Below are 15,310 nucleotides of genomic sequence, written 5' to 3' on the forward strand. Positions count from 1 at the left end.
ACTGGGGGTTTTGCCTGATGTGCCCTGAAGGCTTTCACGTGTAGTCGGTTACAAATGAGGCCAAATGCTGGGCCTTCTGCCCAGACTTTTCACTCACTTACATACACCTCCCCTACCACCTCATCCCTCCACACCCAAGATCCTCTCTTCCCCACCGCGGCCCATAAAAAGAAACAGGCGGTTGCACTGTCTCAGGAAGACTGTGGATGATGTGCTCTCACACATTTTGGGGAACATAGATCATAAAGGTAACAAGCAGCAGCAGGGGAGGAACAAGTGGAAATTAAAAATAAAAGTCCTGCATTAGGAATATCAGTAACATACTGTATACTCAGTGTTAAAAGTGAAAATAAATAATAATAATAATAATAAATATAAAAATATTCCTTTCAATAAAGTTATAGGACTACATTAACACATTATAAATGAAACCCTGTGTAATCCACTATTCAACAACACACTTCTATAAAGTTTATAAAAGCTTTTCCATGGCAGCGCTACGACTAAAGGAACCGGACTGGTTTGAGTTTTCTCGCATTTTCCTTTTCCGAGTGGCTTCTTCTTCAGCTCTGAATGACTGGTGGGGAGTTTAGGCTTTTATTAGGAACATCTGTGGGTGGTGCCCACTTGAACCCAGGCTAATTTGAACAGCTTTGTCTAATTGCAGGTGAGTATCTGTTAGTTAGCCTCTAGTCGTGTGATTTCTTTTTCTTTTCTTTTTTTTAAGCGTGCACCACCCACAGACTTTTTGGACTTTTGGGTTTTTCTATAAAAGCTGCTTTTTGTTTCCAAGTAATGCTGACAAATCTGCAACGTAATTATCAACTACGACTGTCTAACATATGTAGCAGAGTTAAAAGTACCAAATTTCCTCTGAAGCCTGGGGCAGCGAGGGAAAAATTGTACACTTAAAAGGGAAATATGGAGCCTTTAGTGTCACCACATGCACAGAAGATATCTTTCTCAAGCTATTACAGATAAATCTGCATTTTTCTTAGGTGTGATTCAAAGAGTTACTGCAAAATAAAACAGAAGGATTCTATGGTGTCATTATGGAAACAGATGTGCTCCGTTAATCACTTCCTTACACTCAGGAACCCCTCGCAACGGACCGCAGCGCTGCAAAATTAAACCATTTGCAGTTAATTTAGCTACATGCCACTGCAAATAAAAAGCACGAGTGAATCGCCTCTGTTGACACCACCGCAACACTTAGAGGAGATGAAGACGCTGGCCGTGTCATGTGGTCGGCTCTGTGTGGAGGTAAACTACAGTGCCGCGGGAGCAGGGTCCCGTTGCGGGGAAGGGGAAACGGATTTCAACTTCACAAACGACCATAGCATACGAGGGTGCAGGTGGCGAGGCTCAAACTACCCGCTGAACGTCCACTTGATTGATTTCAGGCCCGGGATTGAGGCGCGATTGCATATTCATGCATCAATTAAAGTGTTCCTTCACCACTGCCTCCATAATTCAACCTGGCGCTTAGTGAAGAGTCATCCTTATGAAGCAGCTTCAGACCAGCGTCAGGCAAGGCAAGGCAAGGCAAGGCATTTTTATTTATATAGCGCATTTCATACCAAGAGGCAACTCAATGTGCTTTACATAAAAACAGAACAAATTAGAACACACAGTTAAAAGCAAGAACAAAGAAAAAGAAAAAAGAAAAAAGAAAAAGAAAAGTGTATTATATTATACATATATTAAAACGATTAAGAGGACTTACAGTGTAAATCCAAGATTACGATTTAAAATGATTTAAAAGGGCTCAGCCATATGCACATGAAAAAAGAAATGTTTTTAACCTGGATTTAAAAGTGCTTACAGTTGGGGCTGATTTCAGCTCTGCTGGTAGTTTGTTCCATTTGTGTGCAGCGTAACAGCTAAATGCTGCTTCACCGTGTTTGGTTTTAACTCTGTGCTCCACTATCTGACCTGAGTCAGTCGATCTCAGAGCTCGACTGGGTTTATACATTGCTAACATGTCATTCATGTATTCTGGACCTAAACCATTCAGTGATTTGTAAACCAGTAGCAGAACTTTAAAATCTATTCTGTAGCTGACTGGGAGCCAATGTAAAGACTTAAGAACTGGGGTGATATGCTCTGATTTCTTTGTTCTGGTTAAAACAGGGAAAATGTTTCAACATGTTTTCTGTTCGTGTGTGCTTTATGACCTTCTTGAGTGCCGACTGACATAATTGTTTAATTCCTCCCCTCCCTAGAAATCTGAAAGCATGGAAATTATGTTTTTTACATATCTTGCCTCACAACTCAGCGGCAGCAGCACAGTGTGAAATCATTGAAACATTCAAAAGTGCATGAAAACATTTCCAATGAAAAAAACAAACAAAACAAAAAAAAACACATCTCCGGAGGTGAGTCACCTGGAAATGAGTCAACCAAGGGCAAAATAGCACAGAACCTGGGAAAATCATTCAACCGGGACCTTTAGTGACACCTCGGCAGCAGACCTCACTGCACCAGAACGCATTTAGATGTTCTGATTGGCTGGACCAGGATATTGAGGTCATCCGGTCAATCTGCATGCTGAGCTGCAGGTCATTCGGCAAAGTGGAGAGGAAATAGGGTTCGTTTTGTGGCAGCGCCTTAAGTAGGAACGCTGCTTAAACAATATCCTGATGGATTACATCATAACCGTTGGCATGTTTCATTTATAAGTTTGAAATTAAATCATGAGGCTGACAATTGACTGAATGCTCCAAACCATTAAAAATGTTTTACTTGAAACTACATGGTAGTTTTGACACAAAACATTTGTTGGCAAAGAGTGTGAATTTTGTGAGTAGGTGACTCAACAGTGTCTTTAGTTCCAACAATGGAGATCATTAAACTAAATCAAGCACTAGATGCACAGATTATGGAATTTAATAACAATCAGAAAAATATAAAATACTTAGACCAATAGGTGGTAAAGCCTTCTGCGTCAATTTGACGCCATAGCTACTGCGACAGCCTACGCAAAAGTCCAAAAAGTCCCGAAACCCAAAAGTCCAAAAAGTCGCGTACGCAGACCCTACCGCCGTAGCTGATGTGCACCTCCTCAGAAATGTAACTACAGTACGTGCTGCCGCAACGCAGACCGCAAGAGCTGTGATTGGTCCGCTCGTTGGTAGCGTGTTGCCGCTTTAGTATTTCCGGCTGCTTCTCCATCTCCAATTGATTGTTTTGGACCGATAAAGTTGGAACACATGGAGGAAAGGTTAACTGAGGAGGTTCAGAGATACGAACATCTGTAGGACTCATCTTCAGCGAAGTTACAGTGAAATTTCGATGAAAGTTTCAGCCGCCATTGATGGAAGTGAAGCAGGAAGTAGAAACAAAAATTAACCCGACTGGCAAAAAAGACACAGCGCCGACTAGCGTTTGGGTGGTGTTATTACAGAGTGAGCCAGACTGACGAGCGGCCAAGTATAAATTACAAATGGCTCGCACCGATATTGGTTAAGTCACAGCGTCTACATCCAGTAGTACGCTAAATGAGCCTTTATCCTTAAAATGCAGAGACGTGGAAGATAAAGGGACAGATTAATCAATGGACATTGATTCTATGAATGAAAAACTTAAACTGTGCACTCCTGCCTTGGAAAAATCTATTCTCATGGTAGATGCATTGCATACACATAGACAAAACAGCCTGTGAAGCACTTATTGTGTTGTTATTTCATCCCTTTTATTTAGCCTAAGCAGAGTGAGATCTCACAAAAGTTTTTTTTTTCTTTTCTTGAAAAAGATCTTGTTCAAATATCCTTCCTTCTATTATTCAGTTGACTCCGTGCCAATACTTGTATAATTATTTGATAATTTAAGGCCCCGGTGAATGAAATAACTGGTTTTAATATTTTAATTATACATATAACTTTATCCACAAAGATACAGCTAAACCTCTGGGGACTAATGAGTCTACATCTCAACAAAATAAAAGCTTGATCAAGAATGATTACTATTTAACATTATATTTAGTATAATTAGTATATTTAATATATGAAAGTGCTGCATTAACAGTTCCTACAATTCCTTTAGCGTTCTCACACTTCAGCCCTTACAGAATGATAAGTTTAGAAATGCAGTTTGTTGTAAGTTACTTCGATCGAATGTTGTGTTTTTAATGGAAATCATAAAAAAAGCATGATCACTTATCCAAAACCGAAACAAAATCACCTTAATTTAAAACTCACTAATCTCTCAGCAACAAGGCTATTAAGAAGACTACAATATCCTGAGCCCCTATCACACACACGCAAACACACACACACACCCACGACACACACACACACAAGGCTCAGACAGTGTGAATCTAATGCCCTCCAATCCTGTGAATCCCTTTGTTCCTGATTTCACGCTTGATTTGCCCACAGCTTGAGTCTGGCTGGTATCAGCGCTCTTCTCACTGCTTTCACTCCTGCCAAATCCACAGAGCCACACAAGGATCCGTGTCTCCTCTCTACCCCGCTCTCGTCTGCCATTGTCGGTTCCAGCGTTTCTGCAAAATGCTCAACACATGCCAAGAAGTTGGATTTGTTTGTTTGCATCCCGGCCCCTCTCGCTGTAAACACCTCATCAATCTGCCAAGATCAGATCAAGTGTAAACTCTGATACTGTCAAAACATTTCACATGATTTACGCCGCCGCGTATCCCCTGGACATGCATCTTTATTAAATGATTTCTTGTAGGGACGCGGGGACAATCCTCTGGTGCACCGGCGAACCACGAGATCTACAAATTGCTCACAAATCTTAAGATTGATTCAACACCTCTCACAAGAGGCCTTTCAGCCATTCTGATTTGAAATCTACCGTTTCTAAAGGAGAGCATCAGCCCCGGCTCTTCTAGCCCCTACGATCCCTCTAGTACTTGTACTGGGCCGATATTGTGACAGCTGCACGGGGAGGGAGGTGGGGTTGGGGGGGCGAGGGGGTTTGCAAGAGCGCAGGAGACGGAGAAGGAGAAAGAAGGAGAGACGAAACAGCGAGGAGAGAGTCTCCAGAGAGAGGGTGCCGGTGCTCCACGGCTCCAAGTCACCGCCTGCATGCCAATGAGGAGATTCCCCTGCAGCAGCAGCAGCAGCAGCAGTAGTGGAGCAGAGCAGCAGGAGGGGCCGCAGCCGACACTGTACCACTATAGTCCTTGATAGTCACATTACACACTCCACACAAAAGAGCCTAAAACCAGATGGGTTTAAGAGGCAAAACACTGGGAAATGATCAAATACCAAATGACTGTATACATGCTGCTGATAATTATCTCAGCGTAACAACAATAGTCTAAACTATTTGATTATTTCAGCATGGCTTTCCCTTTTTGATTAAAGGAGAAACGTATAACAGTCTTGAGCTATTATATATAATTAATCAAAACATTTTTTTTGAGCGATTTTTCTGTCCTCGTTCTGTATCTTCGCCTGTTTCTACTTCGCTTAGTCATTCCTTAATTTTCACGTAATGCCTCCTGACAAGTGCTTTGGAAACAGCTTAAACGTCCAGCTTTCGCTCCAGTGTGTTTGGCAACAATGAGCAAGAAGAGAAAAGGCACACCTATCCCGAAGTATTTATTTATTTATGTTTCTTTTTGGCCATTTCCAGATGTTTCTGTAAAAGTTCAGCGATGCAAACATGCAAAAAGTCGATGTTTATTGGAGAAAAAAAAGGCCAGGGTGAGCCGAGCTTCATAAAGGCGTAGTTGACTACGGCTACGTTGCACACTGCTAAAGACATTGGTTGGGGCTGATTAGTGGATTTAGACGTTTATTGGAATGAAAGACAGGCTCGCAATTTGTTTGTCTTGAACTCACTGGTGTCGTTTTGTTGGAAAATATCAGAAATTTATAGCCGGACTGGAAACACTTCATCATGCTGTCACTTTGTTGAAGTTCCTCCAACTAACTGGACGAATGAGAGCAGCACAACAAATAAACTGACCTACAAATGCAAGATGGAAGTGTACTGATGTGTCTGTGCCGTGTGTTTCCAACAGAAGATCACCAGTTACATCCTTAATCCTGGTGCTAACAGCGGTGGTGTGGATAAGAGAATTAGCGGTGTGTAACCACCACCACCACCACCACCACCACCTCCTCCTCTCTTTCCCTCCCCTTGAGAAGAATTAATAACTAATTATGTCAGGTCACTCGTCCAGATGGTCCTATCAGATGGGCCCACAGTCTGAACCTCACCTCCAACAAGCACCTCTGACCCCGTGGACCACGTCACCCCTGGCAACATGGAGTCTGGGGCCTGTGCCGCTGGAAGGATGGAATCAGGGGGTGCATGAGCGTTCGGGGCGCACATAAAGAGGCGGCGAGGGGGGGGAGTACGAGCTGGGCGTGTCTGATCAGTGTTGGATGGCTGCCTTTAAAGCTCCATGAATACAAGGCTCCCTGCCGGGGCCCTGATCTCCACGGTCATGATTCTGTTATTACACGGCATGTTCCCGTGATGGGCAGATGGCTCCGGGCGCCGGCACATGCATTCACACGCATTCAGCGCACGCCGAGCCCGTCGCATCAATGGACACAACCCGATACTCCCCTTTCTTGTCTCATTAGGAGGCTATAGAAACATAAGAACATAATAGGGCGGAATTAAGTGCCCGTGCGGATGTCAAAGGGGGATGTGGCGGAAGATTGGGACAAGGGCTAACAAGCGCTCGGTGCGCTCCCTCCGCTTTGTGCGGTGATTAGCGCTTTCGACAGGGCTGACAGGTAAAAGACAAGCCCTCTGGGACGGAGCAGCTTTTAAACGGACACTTAAACAGCCATGAAAGTGACAGCAGTGAGGAAACGGGCATAAAAACTAATGGCTGGTAGGTAAAGCTCTGGTGTGCATGTCACAGCAAAGAAGACACGGGTTTATCACAACCATACAGATACCTTATAAATAAATAAAAAACTCCTCTCCCTGTGGTCAAATATAAACGGGTAGTGTAATCATTTTGTAGTTTTACTTAATTCTCTTCAATCATACTTTAAGCAACACATTTATAGCTTATACCCCCCACTTTTTTCTTCATCCACTGAGAAGATTTTGCTTCTCATTATGTCCTCTAAAAGCTCCTTTACAATTTGTCACATAAAAGCCTCCTAAACTCTTGAGCAAACAGGAACTTTACCAAAGCTCCCCGGTGCAAGTCTGCAGGACCAGATCTCAGTCTGCTATTTGAGCAAGAGACACACGACAAAGCAGCTAAGAAGAAATCAAACAAAGGCACCTTAAATAGGATTTAATGTGTTTAACCACATCTTATTCATTCTGCCACTTTCTCTCTTCTGTTCCGTCCTTAGGTACAGATAAAGAACCGGGACAAAAGCGGCGCTCCTCCTCGCGCGCCATCGCCGTGCGGCAGCGGCTCTGTGCAGATCTCACTGCTGATATCATTGTGGCTTTTAAACGCTCGGCAAATCAAAGAAATGATGAATGGCGGCGTCGACGAGATGGGTGGCTATCACTCACTCAATTACATTAAATGGCCTGACACGTGTTGATAAACACAGTTAATTACTTGTGAAAAGGTTCATCATTATCATTACATCATTACTTTCTGGCATTCTGGTGCTAAGTGTCTAACGAGATTAGCCTGCCAGTCACGTTCCTCCTCTCGGGCTGAGCAGACAATGGACAACTTTACCAGCTGGCTGCTGTTTGATATCTGTCGTGAAGTCTCAAACTTGGCAGCACGTTTGGGGATAAGAAAAACATAAATGTTGGTGGAAATTTTTTGAAAAGTGACATTTAATGGGTTGTGAAGTTAAGACTTTTAGCCAGTTTATTAGGTCTACCTAGCTAAAACTAACGCAGACTAATGGAACAGTCCTGCAATAACCTGGTGGTTATGAGGTTCATGTTTTGTCGAACACTATTACAGGGGTGCTGGATCGTTATTTTGAAGGCATTTATTATTTTTTCCCAGCACATTTTTTGTCAGCGAGGACAGAAGAAACATGTGCAATAATCTCCAAAGTGAAGACACTTGAAATAATGACTCTTGAAGGTTAAGATTTATTGCAACCAGAATTGTACTGCATTCGTTTCTGTTCAGTGTCCCTAATAAACGTATAAAGTATTTCCTGCGCTAAACCATTAAAGAACCCATTGAATTGTCTTAAAATAAGTCCAGAAACCTTAAAATTTGACTTTTTTTCTTTGAATAATTTATGTAATTTTGATTTTACAAGACAACTAAATTATATATTCAACAAATAAGATTTCTCAATGTGTAAAACTATGACTTTTACATGATAACTCTCTTTCTCAGGGACCTAGTGGATGATCACAAACACCACGAGCATCTGAGTCATTGTTGTGAAACATCTGGTGCAGATTTTTCTCCACCAATATTGAGAAGAAAGCAAGTTCCGTACATTTTTCACACGCTGAACGAGCCCCGTAAAAAGTCGCATTTGTCATTCATTTGTAATTGGATTTTTATTTTTCAGATTGTGACCCAAAAAAAAAAATAATTAAAAAAACAACACAAAAAGGATTAAAAGGCCAGACTGCAGCGGTTGTGTGCCCCCTTTTTTTTTTCCACAGCTATCATTATTCCCTCAGTTTCCACATATGCTGCTGCATTGAACCCAGGAGCCCTGTCACTATGTTACAGCAGGAATCTGATGATGGCCCCTTCTAAGCGACTATCACACACCATCTGGTAGTACTGTTCTTCAGCTGTTTGAAGAATCAAGAAAATCAACCCATCACCCCCCACCCCCCATGCACTCGTGCACACAAACACGCAGTTATTCTTGGGACATGCACCTGCACACACACATCGTTTCATCCACGCACACTTCATTTAAGACGCACGCTTTTCTCCTGACTGCCAGCGGGAGTGTGATGTCATTACAGCTCTCTAAGGCCTCCTATTAGCCAGTGCTCCATAATCACTCTGGTTATATATTAGTACAATGCATTGATTACAGCATAATCCAATCACTCGCCTCCTATTGATCTTTTATAGAGCGCCCCCCAGACAATAAAGCTGCAGCCACAAACTGTGGGTCAATAGGCACACGGGGAGAGGAGTCTCCTTGCAGCTAATTGGCTTATGAAATAATACAAACATTTTGCTTTCCCTACACCAGCAGAAATCAATGCTGGGCCTAGCTGGTGCATTCAAATCAATTTTTTTTTCCTGCCAGGGCTTGATGTCTCCCTCACATGTCTCCGGCTTTATCATTGTCAACTCTGTGTAGCTTAATCTTTTCTCTTTAGCTCTCTCAAACCTGCAGGGGTCTTGGTCCAATTTTTCCCCCCTACAATCTGTCTTGACAATCCATCTTTCTTCCACTAGGTCTCCTCCGCTCTTTACTCCTAGTCCTTCTCTGTCCAGCCTTCGACTGATGTTGGGTTGCCAGATAAGTTTCTGCTTACAGGGAGACCACATCTGACACCCAGCTGTGTGGGTCATGGGCTGCAAGCGCAGCTGCTGGTCATAAATCACCCGAGCTGGAGGAGCTCTGGCACTCCTTCTGTCAGCCGTGAAACAAAGACATAGAGGTAGCGGGGGGTCAGAGGTATCCAACCTGGGCAACAACAAGAGTCCCCTGCACCACCTCTGTAACGCTGCGCCGAACAGTTCCCCATTGTGAAAGCGTACTGTACATGTACAGGACTGGGCGAAGGAATATATGCATCTAGCGCGCTCTAGGACGCAAATGCAAAGTCGAAAAGTATGCTGTAATATGGTATGCAAGCAATTATTGTTAAACAGGCAATCCAGCTTGTGAGCCGTGAGGTCAGAGAACAGACAACCCCTTGCTGAGTTACTGTAGAGGAAGAAATGCAAATAAATTCTGTCAACAGAGAGGAAGGCCTTTGTTGCAACACGTGTCTTGTAGAAACACTTTGGTGCGCATAAATAAAAGAAACGCCAGTGAGTTATTTCGGACCAGATGAAGCAGAAAGGACTAATTCAGTTAAATAAAGTAGTAATGTAAAACATACACATCACAGTCTGAAAGTATAGATTTTCAGAAACAAAATGAGAAGTAATTTCATATGTGACTCCAGTTTTAAGTGTATTTGTAACATAATAGCTTTTTAAATAAAATGTGCGGAATAAAATAAATATCGTCCCAGTTAGATGGTTTCATCAAGGCATTATGGACATAGGTTCTCACTTTTTGTTTAGTTTCTGAAAGCTGTAATGGCCAAGGTTTAAGTCTATATGAATTCGGGGAAGCAGCGTAAGAAAACAGTTTGCGATTACCCTTGAGCGCATCTGCAGATTCGGATGCAAGCTTTCCTAGAGCTGTCACTTAACGACGATGTCTAAGAATTTGGGAATGACCGGTGGCGGCTGTTCCTGGAGTGATGGCAACTGCAACTTTGGACACAAAAACTAATATATTTGAAACGAGCAACTGTTCCTCACTAAGAGTACGCTTCTGAAGAGGTTCACCGGAAGTAGGTTTCCGAGAGAGACTGAACCTAAGGGTTAAATCCCATAAACGATGAGCTCCCAACATATACATATGTGTGCACGCAAGTAAACCTGTTGTCTGATGTCCCTTTCCTCTCTACTCCAGATTGGTATAGCATGCCGGTTGGGTAGTTTTGTAATTCAAGGCCTGTCTTTCATTCAAAGTCGCCTCACACTGCTTATTTATCAGCCCACATATTTACATCTGTATAATAAATTGGGCGTTAAATTCCAAGACAAAGAAAAGGTGAGAGAACGAAACATGAACGGTTGGAGATAAAGAAGGCTGGACAACAGGTGAGGTTTGTGCAATGAGTGAGTAGTCTTCTAAGATCAATCGTTATCTTGACATTGATGCACACTGGCGCAGGACAAGCTAAGCTAAGCTACACCACGGCACAAAAACAACACCTCTAACCGAGCGGAAAGTTTCAAGTTCTCCGAAACCTAATTGCCGGAAAGGAAATTGCAGTCTGTGAGATGTCTGTGAGGAGGGAAGAGGAAAGGGCACAGAGAAAACAGTGCAGATTATAAAAAGGTATAAGAGAGGAAAAGGATGACAAAAGGGAGAAAGAGAGGAGAAGACTTCTTTGCCCTTTGGTGTGCAGCGAGGGCCGATCGATGGCGGCGTAATGAGCGTGGTATTAGCTGGGGTGCGGAGGGACCGATGCGGGGCAGAGGGAGGGTGGAGGGGGAAGGGGGAAACCAAGATCTGATTCCCAACAGCAAACAACACCAGTGCTGCAGACATCAGAACCAACACCTGAGAACACCCATTACAGCCAGATGACCCTCTGCTCGGCTAATGACGAATCCACCCATCGTACAAACGCCTCACACACACACACACACTCTCACGCAATTTTACTCAACCTGCTGGTTGGTTGAGTTGTTCTATCTCTGCCAAGCTGCTACTAAAGCCAAATACATCGCCGAAAGAGGGCTAACAGAGAAAACCCAAGCCTAATCCTGACTAAGAAAAGGACCACACTCAACGTCACCTCTCCTTTTTGATACAGATTACCCAACAATGGCTTCTGCCACTCTCTTAAATCCACTACACGGTGGCAATTTGTATTAGAAAGATGGAGACGCAGGGATTGTCTTTGGTTGGCTGAAAGAGAGAGAAGGGGGACCGGCGGAGAGAAGTGGGGGGGATAACCATCAGGTACACTCAAAGCCAATCTGTTGCTTCGTCAATAGGCTCCTTCTGCTGGAGTGCCATGTGCGGGACGCCCGGCTCCGCTAGCCCCCCAACCCCGGCCCGCCGCACCAGCACATCCAGCAAAGGCAGAAGCCAGGGGGATGCCACGGCTGGCTCCTCTCAATAGGAGGATCAAAGCGGGGATAGAAGGATGGGCCCCCTTTCTTTGTGCTCGCGTGGCTCCCAAAAACAAACGCATCCTCCTTTTTGTCGGGAGAACTCGCGGAGCTGGCTGCGGTGACAGATGGCGCAGGGGACTACCACTGGGAGACACCTGTACTCGGCACAAGCTGCGTTCAACACATCCGTGATGTCTGGTTTTATAGACGACAAGCATTTGAGCGTACTTTTAATACGATATAATAGAGGATAATAATGCACTATATCATGTGGGGTGGAGCCACGTGCTGAAAATGCTGCTTCCTGGGGAATCATTCATCTCGGTCACTTGTCAAAATGAAATCAATGACCATGTATTTTAAGTGAGGCTGGTCATAGCTCATGAAATCCCCGACTCGAAACAGTCTCCAGCAAATACTTCTTTTTGGAGAAACAATCACGCAGCTGGCAAAAAAATATTGACTAGAGCACCAATTGTGTATTAATCCGCAAGTGAAAATAGTCCCTCTCTAACACATTAGCTCTGGTTTGAGCAACATTTTCTAAAACTCTTGGAAAGGAAGAGGCTTTGATCAGAAATTAAAAATATGTAATGAGAGAGATTAACACGCTTTAAGGGTCAGCTCCTTAGATCATATCTTCCCATGGTGAAAGTTTGGGTTTATATGATGGGTTTTATATATTTGTATATATGTCTTATACAATATATGTGATATAAGTTTTCTTGGGTGGTTTTCTTTGAAACTACTACTACATCTGGCATAAACAACCTCCCCTGTGAACTAAATCTTATTTCTTCGGTAACTCTTCTCAACAAAGACCATTTTAGCTGTTATACTCCGTCTAAAAGAGAAAGTGTCAAAATTACCACGGCAGTATTTAGATATTTTTGTTTGGAGTAAAACAAACAAAATTGCCAATTTTGCTTCATTAACGTTATTTCCTTCACGCTGTTAAGAGCCACAGTCTCATTCCCTGCCGGTGAGCAGAGAGATTTTTTCACGAGCACATCAAGAAGCAGGGCTTCCAGTGGATATAACCCATGCTATGGTAATCACATGCTAATCACAGTTAACACCAGCGCAGGGTCCTATACTCTAGATTAATGCGTCCGTGGCATATTCACGTTTCCATTAGCATAAATCAGGTTCACCCTGCCTTTGTAATTAGTGTTTTCATGTGAATGATAATAAGATATGGTGATTAGGTCAGGGTACTAGAATGGAAATGACTTGTCAGCTAAGTCGGCCTCAAACAGTTCTGCACATGATGGACTATCAATATGTGCTTCCTCAAGAAGCAATTAATGATGTTGAAAGATAATTGAAGTTTGATAGTAGGATGTGGAAAGCAAAAGTAGACTATTAATCAAATTTCTGCAAGAGTTTTGTTGCAGAGTAATACTTGACATGTGTGTAACAAGATTCTTGCCATCGGTGTAATCCTTTAGGGTGGCCAAGATAATTTATTTTTCTTAACAAATCCTACAATAAAGTATCTCATATCTGCTCTATTATCTCTTACTGTTTTTGTCTTTGTCTTTTTTTTATGCATTATATCAACCTGCTGATGAAAATGACCCTTTATCCAACAACTGTAACATTTTATTGACTTATATCGTATTGCTAAAGAAAGTTTAAGTCGCAAAATGCCTCACCAAGCTTCATAATGTTTAAAATATATTCACAACAACACTGAAAAGTTGTATGTAGGAACCAAACACGGGCATAGTTTGTGGACCCTACTCTACTGCTCAGTTAAGTGCATTTAACCTCAAAGGGACCTGCACTGCAAAAGCCAGTACCAACAACCTGTTTCACCGCTCTTCCTGGCATAAATATAAAATAAAAAATAACTTTTGCACTGTCTGCAGTCAACCTTTCACCTTTCTATAAGAGGCAGCGTGAGGGGGAAAAAAAAGAGAGCATGCACGAACAGGTACGTGTGCACGCTCAAACGCAACACCAATCTGCTGTGCGCATTAAGAGAGAGAGATGGAGACAGAAATATATGTGTTTAAGGCGCACACCTGTGCACTTTGATGAAAGACACAACGTGAGCGGGACATGCGGCTCTAGATTGGCCGGAGTCTGGCTTCGCTCTCTGTGAGTTTTTTCGTGTCCCTCGGGACGCCCCCTTCCTCTCCTGACATCCCTGACACGGAGCATTCCTCTCAAGACTGGTGACCCCCGCATGACGGACGGGAACCTCCATGCCTATAACCGTAGGATGCAGCCCCCGAGAGACTGGGAGGCAGAGGTTGTGATCAGGAATGTGAAAAAATAAAGCGGGAGGGGGGGCGGGGAAAAGTGAACGAAAATTAATCAGAAGGAGGTTTAGAGTTAATTGCAGCAAAACGGGAGAAAAACGGGATGAATCAAATGAGGACGAATCACCCCGATTTTACATCTTGACCGTTCAGTGTGTGCGTGTGTGTGTGTGTGTGGCTCGATGTGTTTCTCATCCAACCTGACACCCCTGTTTCCATGGTAATTTATGAGGCTTGACCTGAGAATCTGAACACACAGGTCTTGCCTCCAAAACCGTCTTCTTTATGGGTATCACAGCCCCTCTTTGAACTGCTTGGTAGCAATCACAACGTCTAAAGTGTGAAAACCGATAGTCATGACGAAACTTTTGGTTTCCCTCTCTTTTTTCTGATTAGGGTTATGTTAAGGGTAAAGGTAAAGGTTAGGTTACTTTTCAGTTTTTTTTTTTTTTCCTGGAAAAGTCCTAAAAACTGTTACTCCACTGTCACATGGGTTTACTGTGCAGGAAGCACACCCTTTCATAAACCCGGTTTTATTTATAAGGAGGACTCTGCACCGCGTTGTGTCCCTGCCTACCGAGGCTGAGGAATAGCTGAATGAGAGATTCTCAAACAGGAGCAGTAATTTGCAGAGTGTGTTTCTAAGTTATTCCAGCTCCCTGCAGCTCAGCAGTGGCTGACCCCTCTCCCCTTCTGTCTGCTAAGAGGCCTACGGGGAGGAATCAGCCCAAATTACCTTTATTGATCCAGAGAGACAGGTGAATACCAAGCAGGTCTCTTTTCCCTTCACTCGTCTTATCTCTCATCCAGCGTTCTCACCTCCCCACCCTCCTCTCCTCTGCCTAGAAGAAGAGGGAATATATTTAAAAAAAAAAAAAAAAAAGCTTTCATGTGAGAGGGACTTTTCTAACCAGCACACGTTACTGTATCAGCCGCAGCACTGATTTACTGTTTGCATTCGGGCTGCTGTGATTAAACCTGCCTTCTCGTTGCTCATCTTTCACCAGGAATGGCGAGCGGCTGTTTTTCTGCCTCCAATCCGCCGTTGTCCTCTCGCCCCAGCATACAAATCACTGTGGCGGCGGAAAAGATACTCCATTAGGTCCAACTCTGAGTTAAATCAATGCGTGACTTATCAAATGAAATAGGGGATTATGAGGTAATCACCTGACAAACGTTGCTGAAATTGTAATTATCTCCACTGCACACATCTCAGAGAGAGAAGACCAAACTAACTATTTAAGTGGAGGGTGAGATAACAGGGTGGAGAAAAGCA

Source organism: Chelon labrosus (genome assembly GCF_963514085.1).
Source record: "Chelon labrosus genome assembly, chromosome: 14".
In the NCBI taxonomy this organism is placed as follows: Eukaryota; Metazoa; Chordata; class Actinopteri; order Mugiliformes; family Mugilidae; genus Chelon; species Chelon labrosus.